The sequence below is a fragment of the Mus musculus genome, chromosome 15 (genome assembly GCF_000001635.26).
Source record: "Mus musculus strain C57BL/6J chromosome 15, GRCm38.p6 C57BL/6J".
NCBI lineage: Eukaryota > Metazoa > Chordata > Mammalia > Rodentia > Muridae > Mus > Mus musculus.
The window spans coordinates 26,561,461-26,575,677 of NC_000081.6; the positions used below are offsets into that span (position 1 = coordinate 26,561,461).

Sequence of the window (14,217 nt, forward strand, 5' to 3'; positions counted from 1 at the left end):
GCTCAATTTGGCACTGATTTCTCTTCCAGTGGTCCTGAGTTCAAGTCCCAGCAACCACATGGTGGCTCACAACCATCTGTAATGGGATCTGATGCCCTCTTCTGGTGCGTCTGAAGACAGAAGACAGAGACAGTGTACTCATAAATAAATCTAAAAAAATAAAAAAAGAGCTCCACAAGCCAGGCAGCCGGGCTTCAGTGGAATCCCCCCCCCTTTTTTTTTGTTCTCTCCTTTGTGCCCCATCCAAGATGAACAGACGTTTGTTCACGTCTCTCAGGTAAAAGTAACAACGTAGTTGTAGTCATTAGAATTCGCTTCTCTTTTTTAAGAAATCCATTCCCTATTTATGGAAAATGACTTAAATTTCCATATATGATAATGCAATCCCACATTACTTTAATAATCTAATTTTATGTTAAAACCCATTAATTGAATAATGCTTGAAGTGGTAGGCAGATACGAAAACAATTATTACCGCAGAACGTCAATGTCTTAACTTTAGGGGAAACTTGTTATGAGAAGATAGTTAATTGAACTCCCACATGTTTTCTGCCACAGGAAGTTTGTAAGATCAGTGAAAATCACGGAAACTTCATGTTCTGTAAATTACCCCTTTGAAAGCTGGAAACAATTCCACCTATTTCTCTGCACAGTTAGGCAACGCTTCTGAAAGTAGCATCATTTGTTAGCAGAGACATTAAATGTTATGGAACCTCTACTGGTGATGTCATGGGAAAGCAGTTCTGGGCCCTTCTGGTATGGGTCAGTTTATAGGGACACAGTTTGGGTTCCATGGAGTTCTTACTTCTTTGGAAATTCCCTAGCCTTGCCTCCATAAACTTGCAATGCCTTTCATGTGTGGAGGTGAAAGGAGTGAAAAACCACTGCCTTTGGCAAGAGCACCATGACCTTTCTCTTACTTAACAAATCTGAATTTGTATAAGCTCTTTCCCATGGTTTATTTAATGAGATTTGTTTGTCTGTGATATGGTGCATTTTGTTTTCGAGAATTTTCCCATGTTTGTGCAACATTTATTTCAGCTTTTACTTCTCCTTTCTTCTTAGCAACCATTTCCAGGCCCTCTTCTATTGTGGATCATTTAAACACTGATGCCCCTAAAAGCTACAGCCTTGGCACTAGTTCCTCTGCCCCTGGGTACTTTCCATAGTCTCTCCTGTTGCCCATAAGCCCTCCAAGTCAGTGCCTAGTTGGTACTTCCCCCATCTGTAAAATACTAAGTACACTTGCCCCAGTACCTGCTTAAGCACTGCTATCTAATATGACAACCATCTGGCACTCATAGCTATTAAACATTGAATGTATCATCTTGAACTGAAAACTCAGCTCCTTGGACACATTTTATGAGTTCAGTAGTCATGTAGCTTGAGAGTACTCCTTGAGAGACCTGCATGAACAATGCTTTTTAAAGTCCTTTGGTCTCCTGTACACAAGATATTTGATCTATGTACAGTTCAACATGTACAGGGGTGAACTCAACAATTTCATTGGAAAAGCATCTTCGTCGGTCTACATTCTGTTTTGTTATTAATGGTAACATGACTCATCTCATCAGTATCCCTTTGAATTATCTCATCCTCACCCACCAGTATTAGACTGGATGCCAAGTTCTTTAAATTTAAATATCTATTGATCTTAGCTTTCATTTCATTCTGTCTCTATGATTCTATATTGGTTCAAGCTCTCCTTTCTCATAATTTCAATAATTTGCTAAATGATACTCCTGATTCTGGTCCCCCCAACCCCCACCCCACAGCAGTTCTCCAACAGATCATCCATTCTACCTTTAGAGTTAGCATTCTAAAACACTGGCATATTTTCCAATACCCAAATCCTAAATGGCCCCTTCTTTCTGTTATAGGCTAAGCTATGTTTCTTTCCCTTAACGGAGTCAAGACATGTTGAAGTCTTAACTCGGGTGTTAGGGAATGAGACCTTATTTGGAAGTGAGTTCTGTATAGACATGAGTCAATTAAGATGGCTGCATGACATAGATGGAATAACTATGGTAGTATGCATGATGATGCAGACGATTATATTGTAACCTGATGACAAATGAAGAACAGGTGGAAGCAAGGCAGAACCTTTCCAATGCATACAAGGCACCGGAAACACATACAACCCCGTCTTCACTGCTGTTATTGAATGGCTGCCATATGTAGGAATGAAATAATAGTAGGCACTACTCAAGGAAAACAGTCGAGTTTTTATAGTGTGTATGGAGTCCTTCTATGATGGTCCCATCTCTAAGCACAGGCTGATGTTCTCTGAGCTGAGGCCTATTCTCCAAAATTAACTAGTAATTCTCAGCTAAAACTCAGATCTCTACTATTACACCACTGTAATATGATTATGTAATACTGTCAGGTATTCTGTTGAATTTGTAATGTTATTCTGTAATATCATCAGATATTCTGTTGAACTTTCAAGTTAAATAATTTAGCTACATTTAATGTTTCCTTTGAGCTCAAACGCATCTCTCTTCCATCCTGTCCTCTTCAGACAGTGCCTCTCCTGTGAGGTACAGTGAGTACCGCGAAGCCAGGAACTCTCTTTATCACCTCTGAGCTGTCCAGTCTTACCTGGATTCAATCACTCAAAAGTTGCTCAATTAACACATTAAAGAAAATCTGCTGTGTCTCTTGCTCTGAGACAAATCCCTTGTAGTTCCCTGCTGGCTGAAGTTGGAAATATTGACAGGGACTACCAGCAGGAACTAAAGGCTGCAGACCTAAGAAGCTGACACATCTCTGGGATTCATTAACATTTCATCTGTGCACCTTTTCTCTTTGCTTCCTCACTTAATTTAGGCTGATGTGCTCACACCAAGGTTAGTATTATCATTCTGCTTAGAATTTTCTATAAAGGCAACAAACACACATGGAAATGATCTCCAACAGGAATTCCCACAGGAACTATCAGAGTCAAAGTGCTTAGTGATTTTTTTTTCTTCCTGAAGTCTGTTATCAACCACACTGACACTTCTCATAAAAACAATGCACAAAAACTCACAAAAATGTTAAGAAGTGTGGCCCTTTTGCATTGGCTTAGAGCTTTAAGGCTATTCTCTAGTTGGTCAGTTACCTTAGAGGGGATGAGGACTTTCTTTTTCCAACTGATTTATGTATCAAGAGCAATAATCTGAATAGACTTTTCTTTGATAGTAGGAGAGATGTTTCTATCTGCCTGTGCTCTAGAGCTTATAGGTAGCTTTGCAAAGCTTGCTAAAGCAGCCACCACTTGTCTTGACAAGGGAAGTGGCACAAAGACTCTCATGCAAAGACTTAGAATTCTATTTTTCACAGGCCAGCTTTGCTTTACCATCTTTGATTTCCAGGTAAGGCTTTGTCTCTCACTACCCCTGTGAAGACTGCAGACACTCTGCCATCTCTATCTTTAAAGAGCAAAGGATGGGGCACTTTGAATTTCCATGCAGGGAAGAGGATCTTAGAACTCTTCAGTTCACAACAGAAAACCAATGCACCTCGGGGAGCAAGAGCAATTCACACATTTAACGTTGGAGCAAGCAAAAGATAAACCACCACTCAACGTATAACCATGGAAAAGATCAATATTTAATGGGAACTTGTCCAAATATCAGAAAATGCCTTTATTTCCTTAGACATCTGGACATTCTTTTAATTAAATTTTAATAGGAAAGCATTTATTACATAAGTAATCATTCTTCTATGTGTCATAGACATGTAAATACATATGATGAATATTCATATTAATATTTTTAAATGCTTAGGAAACCCAATGACCTAATAAGATAGAAAAATAGTTTATTTCTTCTATATTATCAAACAAAGAAAGGAACAAATAAAGGGACTTTGTACATTTATGTACTGTTTTATCTCCCTACTGTGCATCTCTCTCTCCAGCTTTTGGATTCTGGCTGTGGTGAGAAAGGGCATCATCTTATACTGGCCCAGGATACACGTTGCCTGGGGAGGTGAATGTAGCTTTTGACAGATCCCAGAGCACCAGCTAAGTCTGGTCTTTCCCTAAGAATGAACTCAGTGCTTACCAAAACTAGGACTATCTTTGCAATGCATCTTTGTCTTTGGGGTATGGGGGGGGGCATGTCAGAACTTTATGCAGGCTGAACTTGGGCCCAGTTTCTGGTTGACCATCCTAGTTGTATATTCAAAATGTATATTTTCTTTTTCTTTTTAAAAAAGGATTAAGGTGATAACAGTAAGTTTGGAAAACTCATACGAAGACTTAGAGAGTAAAAATCAAGCAAACAGAAATATTCCAGGAATTTTCTTCTGTAGCAACTGCAGTCTCCTTATATGTGTGTGACAGGGATGTTTTATCAACCATTCAAAGAGTCCACTTCCCAGTGGTCTATAGTTTGTGTACCACTTTTCTCCATAGGAAGAGATTTTAAAGCTTATATTTATTATTATTCATATAGCTACAACGTTTGTATCAAACTTACTAAAAATGTAAGTTCCTAATTATACAGGGGGTGGTATCCAGTGATTAAATCTTATCACTTAGTCACAATATTATCTTTAAAATGCTTCAGGCACAGGCTATGAGGGATGAAATGCTACACATTTGATGTGGTAGAGACAGGTTCTATTTACATTCACATTTCTGGAAAACCTCTTTTTTTATCGTTTAAACATGTTAAGATTTATACTAGTTATAAAACAAATAGAACTGGTAAATTCTGGCCCATCATTAGTATAGACATTTTATGACCTTGGATGTTTTCCTTTGGCTGGCTATATTTATAGTTCCTTCTAAGAGGTTGTGGTTTGGTACTAAGCCATGTCACGCTGTGAGTAGCAATCTGGGCATGGAAATGAACTTGTAGGTGATTCCTGATCTAGCCATGCCTTTTCTGCATTCTGCCTTAAGGTATCCCCTACCCACATGACATTTTGTCTATATTAACAAGCTAAGAGATGAGCCAAAACCATTCTATTTTACTTACTACTTTTTATGAGTATATATTAACTACACAAAATAATGAGTTTTACTATGACATTTTATTTGTGTTCAGATTTTCATAATTTATTTAACCAAAGCAACTCAGTACTTCTTTGCATATAAATAAGTTGCCTTCTGTAAGTATAGTGGCAATCAGTTTAAAATTGTGCTGGCTCACAGCCTCAGCTTATTTAGGGAATAGCTGTGTGATACAGATGTGATACTGGGCTCTTTATCTCAGGTAGGTGTTCAAAGCTCTTGGGTTTCATGTGTTGGGGCACTATGTATGGCAAGGAAAATAAAATGAGAACTCCATAGCTTTAGACAACATGTGCTGTCCCAAATACTAAACATCTGTCACGCAAAAAGAGAGAGCATAGCCACAGGGAAACGATACAGCCAATATAAAATTGTTACTGTGCACTTGGAAGGTATAAAAAGATGGATAGAAACAAGTTGAAAGGTAGCCAGCCATAAGGGGCCTTTCTTCTTTAGAAAAATTCCATAGGAGGTTGTCTTGGTTAGGGCTTCTATGCCTTCAAAGAGACACCATGACCACAGCAACTATTCTAAAGAAAAACATTTAATTTGGGGCTGGCTTATAGTTTCAGAGGTTTAGTCCATTATTGTTATTGTGGTAAACATGGCAGCATGCATGCAGACATGGTGCTGTTGAAGGAACCGAGAGTTCTACATCTTTATCCCCAAGCAGCAGAAGGACACTGTGTACCACACTGGGTATAGCTTGAGCATATAAGATCTCAAACTTGCCACCATAGTGACACACTTCCTCTAACAAGACCACATCTACTCCAACAAGTGCCACTTTTTATGAGCCAAGTATTCAAACGCATATGTCTATGCGGGCCCATTCTTATTCAAACTACCACAGATGTGGAGTGGTGAGTTATTAGAGTGAAGTTTATGTATTCTATTCAAACACAGTTTCTGTCTCCACTTTCACCTCATTGCTTTAGGTAACCTGAACAGAGCAAGTGAATTACTGAAAGATATAGTTAAATTCTTTGGGTGGGCATTTGCATTTTAAAATGCATATTAGCTTTTAAAAAAACAGGCTTGTGCAATTTGCACCCAAACAAATTCATAGACAGATTAAAATTAGTTAAAACATTAAAATCAAATCATTTTATATCCACATGTGAACACTAAATGTTTTGTACTGGGTATACTTCCAAGTCCTTTTGACGTAGAGGCCCAAATCCCAAGTGGAGGTATGGAAAGTCTCATATATTTTGGAGATATATATCTATAGATTTATGCCATTTTTATTTACTCTAATGTGTTGTGTTTCACAGGAAACATAATAGTAAGTAAATAAATTATGGCTTATTAATCTTAAAACAATAACAAGAGATTATTTAACTCCTTTAGAATTCTTAAGTTCAATGCATTGAGATGTTCAAACCTAATGCCGGAACGATATGCTTAGATATGGCATCTTCAGGAGAGTAGAGTCATCAGATATGAAGGTATTGATCTTCTAAAAGAAGATGATGCTTTTCCTCCTTCTACCACGTGAACATTTGTGAGAAGACAGACATCCCTGAACCAGACAATGTGTCTTCATTAGACACTGACGATCTTTGAGCTAGCACTTCTTATCTACTAGGACTTCAAGCACTAATGTGTGTTATACATTGACTTCCCATCCATAGTATCTGTGTTACAGCAGCATGCATAGACTGATACATTCAGCAACAATAAAACTGAAGTAAACAATGAAGAATCTGATCCTAGAGTAGTCACTGAAACAATCTACTGTTTTAATATTTTTAACTCTATAGTGCTAGGTAGTTGGCTTGGTTTTCAATACTAGAAATCAGTTTTCTTCTGTTGGATAGGTCCTAAGTCCAATTGGAGAACCTATGTTTACATCAAAGTATGTGTGCCACCAATGAAATCATGGATCTTGGAGGAGAACACACAACTACCACTTTACTAAACCACTGTATTTCCTAACTTTATATTCTAAATATTTGTCCTTACAGCCACAGGTAAGAGTTGTCTTCACCACTCACCAAGGAAACTTCTTTTGCAGCAGAACCACAGTGAACTAAGATGCCGAGTTGTCAAGCCCAGACCCAACTGATACATCTACTGCACAACTCCTGAGCCTAAGGCTCAGCGAACACTGGGCAAGAGGAAGTAGAATGAATATAACAGCCTGAAAAACAGGATGTTTGCTGGGAGATTGTGTCCTCTAGAAGTGTCAGAAGCTACACCTATGAAGTCTCATGGATAAGAGGACAAAGCCTCAAGTCTAGAAAAATGACCACATGCAACTAAGGGAAGGTGAGAGCAGGAGAAACAGTCTTCCCTAGGGAAGAGACATCAACTGGTTTATCCAAATGAAATGGTCAGTCCGGAAAACACGTACATAAAGTAATATGGATTGAACAGCATGTATTTGTGTATTTAAGAATATATATTATGTTATATATCAATATATATCTGTAATACACAAATATAAATAAAAAACAGCAACAATTAAAGAGGTCATGTCAATAAAGATATGAAAGAGAAAGAGGGCAAATGAGGGGATTTGGAAGAAGTAAAGGGAAGGAAGAAATGATGAAATTATAATCTCAAAAAGAAAAGTAGAAATAAACAAAATTCTCTATATGAGTTATGGAAGCCAAATAGGTTTCTTTTTCTTTTTTAAGAATTTGCGTTTCAGCAAGAATCCAAAATTTTCTGTCTCTAAAGATTCGTATTTCCAGTTTGACAGTTGTCCCAAGTTATTCATCAAATTTATCTTCAGAATATGAAGTAAAATTGGCTTTCAGAAAAATCAGAGATCTATAAATCAGGCAAACAGGTGCCTGTGTTTATAAATACCACCAGCAGTTACAGTAAGTTCTCTTTATCCTCAAATCAAATCCTTTCCTTTTCAACCAATCAAGACTACCGGAGTCTTTAGCATTATTCTTTCATTTATATTGTTGGAATATTCATGGGGTACTTCAGTGTCCCCTCTGAGGATGACAGAGGGTTGCTTTTTTCCAGGTGGTTTGTTTTCATGTGTTGTCTTGGGTTTTATAACAAATGTACAGTGAAACACTTTTTGGGAATGGAATGTACTTAATTCAGAAGGTTTAAAAACCAGTTCTTGTCCAAACAAAGTGATTCTCTTTTAATGTCCCCACTTGTCATCCTAGCTGGCTTGTTTGCCAGAGGGAGGAATAATGTCTACAAACCCAAGAACCAAAAGAAGTGATGTTTTTCTTTATTTCGGTGTATTAGGTACACATTGCTAGTCCTAGGTGGTGGAGATTCGATGTGTGAGAAAGAACCACATAAAGTATTCAGGAAGGGGGTGGTGTGGTGTGGGGGAGGTGACAGGGTGACTTCCAACATCCCGCTGCATTCCCAGGTTCATAGGTGGACACCTAAGGATCCAGAGGACTACAGAGTAATAACAGTCACTGGTTCCACCTTATCAATAAACCACTCTTGACAGTATCTTTCTTTGTATTTTGAGAAAAAAAATTAAGAACTAAAGCAGATCAGGCCAAGAATCTGAGAATGCAAGACAGGCCACAGTGAGCATACCCGCTGGACTTCCCAGATAGGCCTCCTAGCTGCCATTGGTCTGGGTACTGAGGCAATTTTCTGAATGATTCTAAAGACACACTTTGCCATTCGTGAGCACGCATCTATGCGTCAGCATTCAGATTAGCTCCTGTCTCTGATCATCCCTGTTAGTGATCTTGCACCAAGCCTCTTAAGAGAATCTTCCCTTCTTGGTTTTTCTTTGCAGGAAGACCCTCACCATTTCTGACCACCTCCCCTCTGCATGAGTGAATTCTCTCGTGGGTGTTACCTGTTCAAATTTGATCAAGTCTCTGAATAGCTCTTGGTTGGATCAGAATACCTGGCCTTGGCCTTCTGGTTTTCTTGCATGTTGTTGCTCCGTATGTCTTAAGAACTGTGGGAGAAAGAAGAATCTTGATTTTTTGGGGGGTGGGGAAGGCTATTATTTTAATGGTCCTTAAATTGGTTTTTCTCAAGTATTCAGACCAGAAGTAAAGCCTATGAAAAGTTCTTTGAAATTCATTTATTTCAGTGGCAAGCCCTCCTCTACGTCAACAATCTCGTGGGTATGATTCACTCAGTAGAACCCACGAAGCAGAACAATGTCCCAGAAAACAGAAGAGTCAAAACCAGTGTGATAACTGGTAGCATGTGCTTGCATGTATGTTATATGTGGCCAACTCTCTCTACTTCTGGCTTGTTTAAAAAAATACTGATATTAAGATTATTAAAGGGAAAGTGTATTGGATATGTACATATATTTCCTGGCCATTATTCCCTGAATAATACTGAGTAACAACTACTTACATAGAATTTTCATTTTACTATGTATTATAAGTCATATAAATATGTTTGAAAGTGTATAGGAACACATGTGTATTTTCTATGTAAATATGTATACAGCAGTTGAGAATGCTGGAACTTAGTATCCAGGAAGGATACTCACCCACTGTGGACAACTGCATATAGAAATATAGTATAAAATTCCTACTATACTATATGTATCTATGTGCATATACATGACACATACATTCTTAGTTTTATATATACAAAGTATATGTATATGATGTTTATCTGCGTTGTTTTTATAAAGGAAAAGAAAATATCCCTATGAGAGACAGAAATTTCTGGGAGAAGTATAAATACTTTGCAGGAGACAAGTGGATGCAACAAAGGGACTTTCTAGTCTAGCAGGGAAATAAACTGGGAAATGACATTGAGAATGTGTGTGATCTGCAATGGTGCAGATTTCAGCTACACGCTGTAGCTTTTCCCGGATTACAGAGCTACAGTCACATTCAGTTTTATTCACATGCCTATGGAGACTATTTTAGATACAGAGTTGTACCTGATATGCATTCTTAGTTTGAGGCTATAATTGTACCATATAAATACTTTTCATATGGCTATGCCTAAGGACTACTTTGTTGGAATCAATGCACAAATGTCCTTGAGAATGAATGTTCATGTCAAACTTCATTTCTCTTTTGTGCATGAGTGCCTGTGCATGTGTGGGTGTGTGTGTGAGTGTGTGTGTGCATGTGCGTGTGTGTGTGTGTATGTGTAACGGGACTCTGAATAAATCAAGCTCCTGGCTGGCATTGCACTTCCACTAGAAATCACTGTCAAAGTCATACATTTATGATTCGGGGAAGAAACAGGCAGTGTCATTCTTGCTCCACCAAGAATGAGTCATACATGAAAAGCTAGCTTCAACCTGAATAAATGTTCTAGGTCATGAAATTTCTAGCTGGTACTGATCTCATGTCACTGAACGGAATTGCAGTTCATATGAATAAAGGTGGTTATGAAGAGAGCATTGTAGTGTTGACCTTCATATTTTCATTTTATGCTTGCCTATCAAATGTATTAACTTTCCATGAGGACTTTGCAATGTGTCCTGCTACTACTATAATACAGAAGGTATTATGAATACCTTTCATCATAAGAGAGGTACTGGGTGAGGTTGGTAGTTCAGAGGTAAAGTGCTTGCCTAGAATGTTCACGACCCATGGTCCTATTCTCCATATGACAGAAAGATACTGTTGGGCTGTGGTGGCTTCTCAGTGAGTTTTGTGCCTTTTGTTCTGACTTCCAACCACAATCCAGTCTTCCCAGATCCATCATTTCAAAACACACCTGCCATCCAGCCACCCCTTTACTTACTCAGGGGCCTGACCTTGTAGGATGACCAGAGTCAAGCTCAGTTCCCCTGCCCCTATGATGCTCATGTGATCTCCTCTTTTATTTCTCAGTTCTTTTTTTTTTTTTTTTGAGAACTTGTAAGGTTATGAGAAATTTTTATGTCTGACTAAGATGCTATGCCATTTTTCTCTGATTCTTTCAACACAGATATGTGTCTTATTTAAATCATCAAAGCATTTTGTATTTCAATGAAGACAGGCACTTGTCATCCTACACAGTAGACTTTGAACTCCATGACAATGCATGCTCTGATTGTGGGATCTGAAGCTATTTTGCAGCACCTATAAAAGCACCACATACCTCAGAGACAAATACATGGGTAAGAATAGAGAAACAGTATAAAAGAAACAGATTTAAGTTTGTGAAGTTTCTTCTTGTAGGGCTCCTGAGATGACTCTACAGGTAAAGACGTTTGCTGTCAAGTCAGATGATGACGAGAGTTCCATCACTAATGCATGGTGGAAGAAGGGGCCTGAGTCTCTTAACATCTTCCACTTCCACCTCAACACGCTCAACTTCCATACACACCGTGACATGTGCATGTAAATGTGTATACACACATATGCATATGTACACACACATACACACAAACAAAGAAACAAACAAATGTGAAATTTAAGTTTTTCTTTTTGTCTCCTATGGTATGAAGCCGAATGATTACATAGATCAGATAAATATTTGTTACATTGAGAGGACCCTACAAAACATTATTAATTCAGGAAAATTTATACTTGTCACCATAATTCATAAACAATCATTAGAAACATTACCTTTCCTCACACATTTTGTTTAGGTTTGTCTGTACAATTGTTTATTTTTACTTTCAGATGGAGTGAGTAATGGATAGAAAGGGTGGGTGGGTAGCAACTTTGGATGTGCCTCCATGGGCTACCTGGTACTGCATTTTAAAGGGAAGAGAAGGAAGAAACCAGTCAAAGCTATTTTCTTTTGCCTGTGGTATGAACACAACAGGCAGAGAACCATGAGGCATACCATGCTTAGTCTCTGAAGTACAGATTGACTAAATATTGCCATCACCACAGGAAGTGCCAACTTTTCAACCTAAGGCAGGAACTAAGATGGGTAGTGCTCCATAGCTGATCCACTTGTAGTAGGCGTCAGAAGTGAGGAATAGGTGTCAGACCAACAACTTTACAATCAGGTGACCTTCTGCCTTGTACCTTGTCCCCTTCCCTGTCTGATACCTTTGACCCTAAATTTAGGTATAAAAATATATTTAAAAAAATGTTCTGCCAACCCATCTTATCATTACAATAAAATCAACATGTCAATCAACTGGGAATAATGCCATTGCTTTGTGCCCCGCTGTACCAAACTTCAGCCAGGATATGGTACCTTATGAAAAATAGACAAACACATCTATCTTGTTAGTGTGCAAAATTACTTTCATACTTTGGTTATAGATAAAAAAGAATTATTTTTAAAACCTCATGTTTTACTCTAGATAAATATTTGATTTCTGTATCTGTACACCCAGTGTCACTTCTGAATTTCTTAGACCAAGGCAGGTATGAATGGGAAAGCTTCAAAAGTCCTCTCTAGGCATAGTAAACAGAAGGTTCAGATAGGTGAAGGTTGTAATGTTTTCAAGCAAAACACTCACTATATGCAATGGTTCCACTCTCCAGCAATGTCTTTCTTCATTGTGTTTTAATTTCACGTATTTTCCTGGATAGATGTTCAGTTATGTTTACGGCTCCTACAGAGCTTCAGTTATACCTCATCCCTCATATCTCATGGTTTAGGAATATACATGATACTTGCTTTCCTTGTCATTGGAATTAACTAGATTTAAAAGTTCCGAAATTGCTTATGTGATACCAATTAAATAAATAATGTATGTCTAGTACAAACATTAAAATGTTGATTATCATGATGATAAGGGTAATTATATATAATGTCCTCAGTGACTTTAACACTCAGAAAGGCATCTTTGTAGTCATGGCCAGGCAGAATGGCAGATAAATAAACAGAACACACAGGGCAAGTTGACACTGGCATGTTAATAGCTTTGAACTATTTCAGAAACAGATGTTTTGACTTTCAATTTGATAATTTATCTTATAAAAGGGAATAGCTCATTGTTTCTGAAACTTCATGATTTACTTCTGGATTGTTTTGAAGACTTATTTTATTTTATTTTATTTTACCTTATTTTGTGAAGCAGCTTGCCTCAGCCTTCTAAAGATTATATTTGCCCTATCAAATCTAATAACAAAATGTCCTTAAGAAACATCTCATTACCCTGATGGCACTAGTGTACAGTTGGTGCACAGTTGTTGAACAGTGTTCATATTTCCTTCTTAAATCTACCTTTTCATAAGAGTTAACAACATAAAGTCTCTACTCACCAGTACTCCAAAAATATGGCATACTCATTGCATGTCTGCTGGGCACATGGCAGAATCTTTTCTTTGAAATAAATCATGGCATTAATTCTTCAGGTGAGACTTTACCTACATTGTGAATGGTAAGTACTATGGAAATGTCTGTATGTGTGAAGAAATATATCTTTGCTATCATTCAACAAACTTCCCTCAGCTCTGATGGTATTCATGCCTTATGGGGCTGATGGTTACTGTCTGAGGTCCCCATCAAGAGCTAAACAGACAAGTCTTGTATTTTAACATGGCCCAGAATAAAAATGTTATCTTGCTATTAGAACATTCTCTTTGAGATAACTGTGGGACAAAAAATTTGATAAGTTCTTTTGACACATCTATTTCTGTGACAGATATCATACGAACCCCATTCTCCTTGCTTCTTTATATGTTGGTGACGTTTCCCAGTTGAACACACCATTGCTTAACTTCGAAAGTGATCATGGTTCGATGCTGCTCTTGTTTGGGTGTTTTAGTTGAGCCTGACTTTGCCTCCTTACTCCTCATTACAAGACATAACAAAGAAGCCCAGTTCAATTCACTCTAAACTGCTATGTGCTCAAAAGTAATTTGTGTATGAGGTACTTGACTTACCTCCATCTAAACAAGCTTGTTTAATGTTGAATTAGAAATGTACAAAGAAAGTGTTATATCATTACTTTCCAATTGGATCCTGTAGACAATAGCTCATTCAGAATTAAACTGGAAACCATGATAATCAGGTCATCTGCTAGGTTCACTCAAATTGAATAGGTACTTAACTCACTTTGGCCACCTTTCTGATTTATGCTGATTCTTCAATTAAAATGAATTGTTGAGGTGGTGAGTTTGTAGGTCTCATGGTGCTCATTTGTGCTTATAAACTCAATACTGATTTGGAACACATATTGCTCATTTCTTGCTATTGAAATGGATACAAATTAACTTTGATCATTTTTTTTTCATAACTTCCTTCCACCTTTTGAAAGAGACACTGGTAGAGCAATTATCAGATGTTACAAGATAATCAACCTCTTTCTAGACTTTCCTACTGGGGTCACTGTGGTTAGCACAAGAGTGTAGATTTGGAGTTAAACTGATTTCCACCCC

At 37.8% G+C, this 14,217-nt stretch overlaps 1 protein-coding gene across 2 annotated transcripts in view; it reads right to left on the reverse strand.

Annotated features, from left to right (window-relative positions):
* Nucleotides 1-14,217, reverse strand: part of Fbxl7 (F-box and leucine-rich repeat protein 7) — a 355,111-nt gene that overhangs the window by 21,007 nt on the left and 319,887 nt on the right. The window contains exon 1 of one of the 2 annotated variants that reach the window (XM_006520106.4): nt 8,811-9,342. The exons of the other annotated variant lie outside the window; for it this stretch is intronic. The gene's annotated coding sequence lies outside the window, so the exon portion shown is untranslated. Of the gene's footprint in view, nt 1-8,810; nt 9,343-14,217 lie in introns of those variants that run through there. 2 annotated transcript variants of the gene reach the window in all.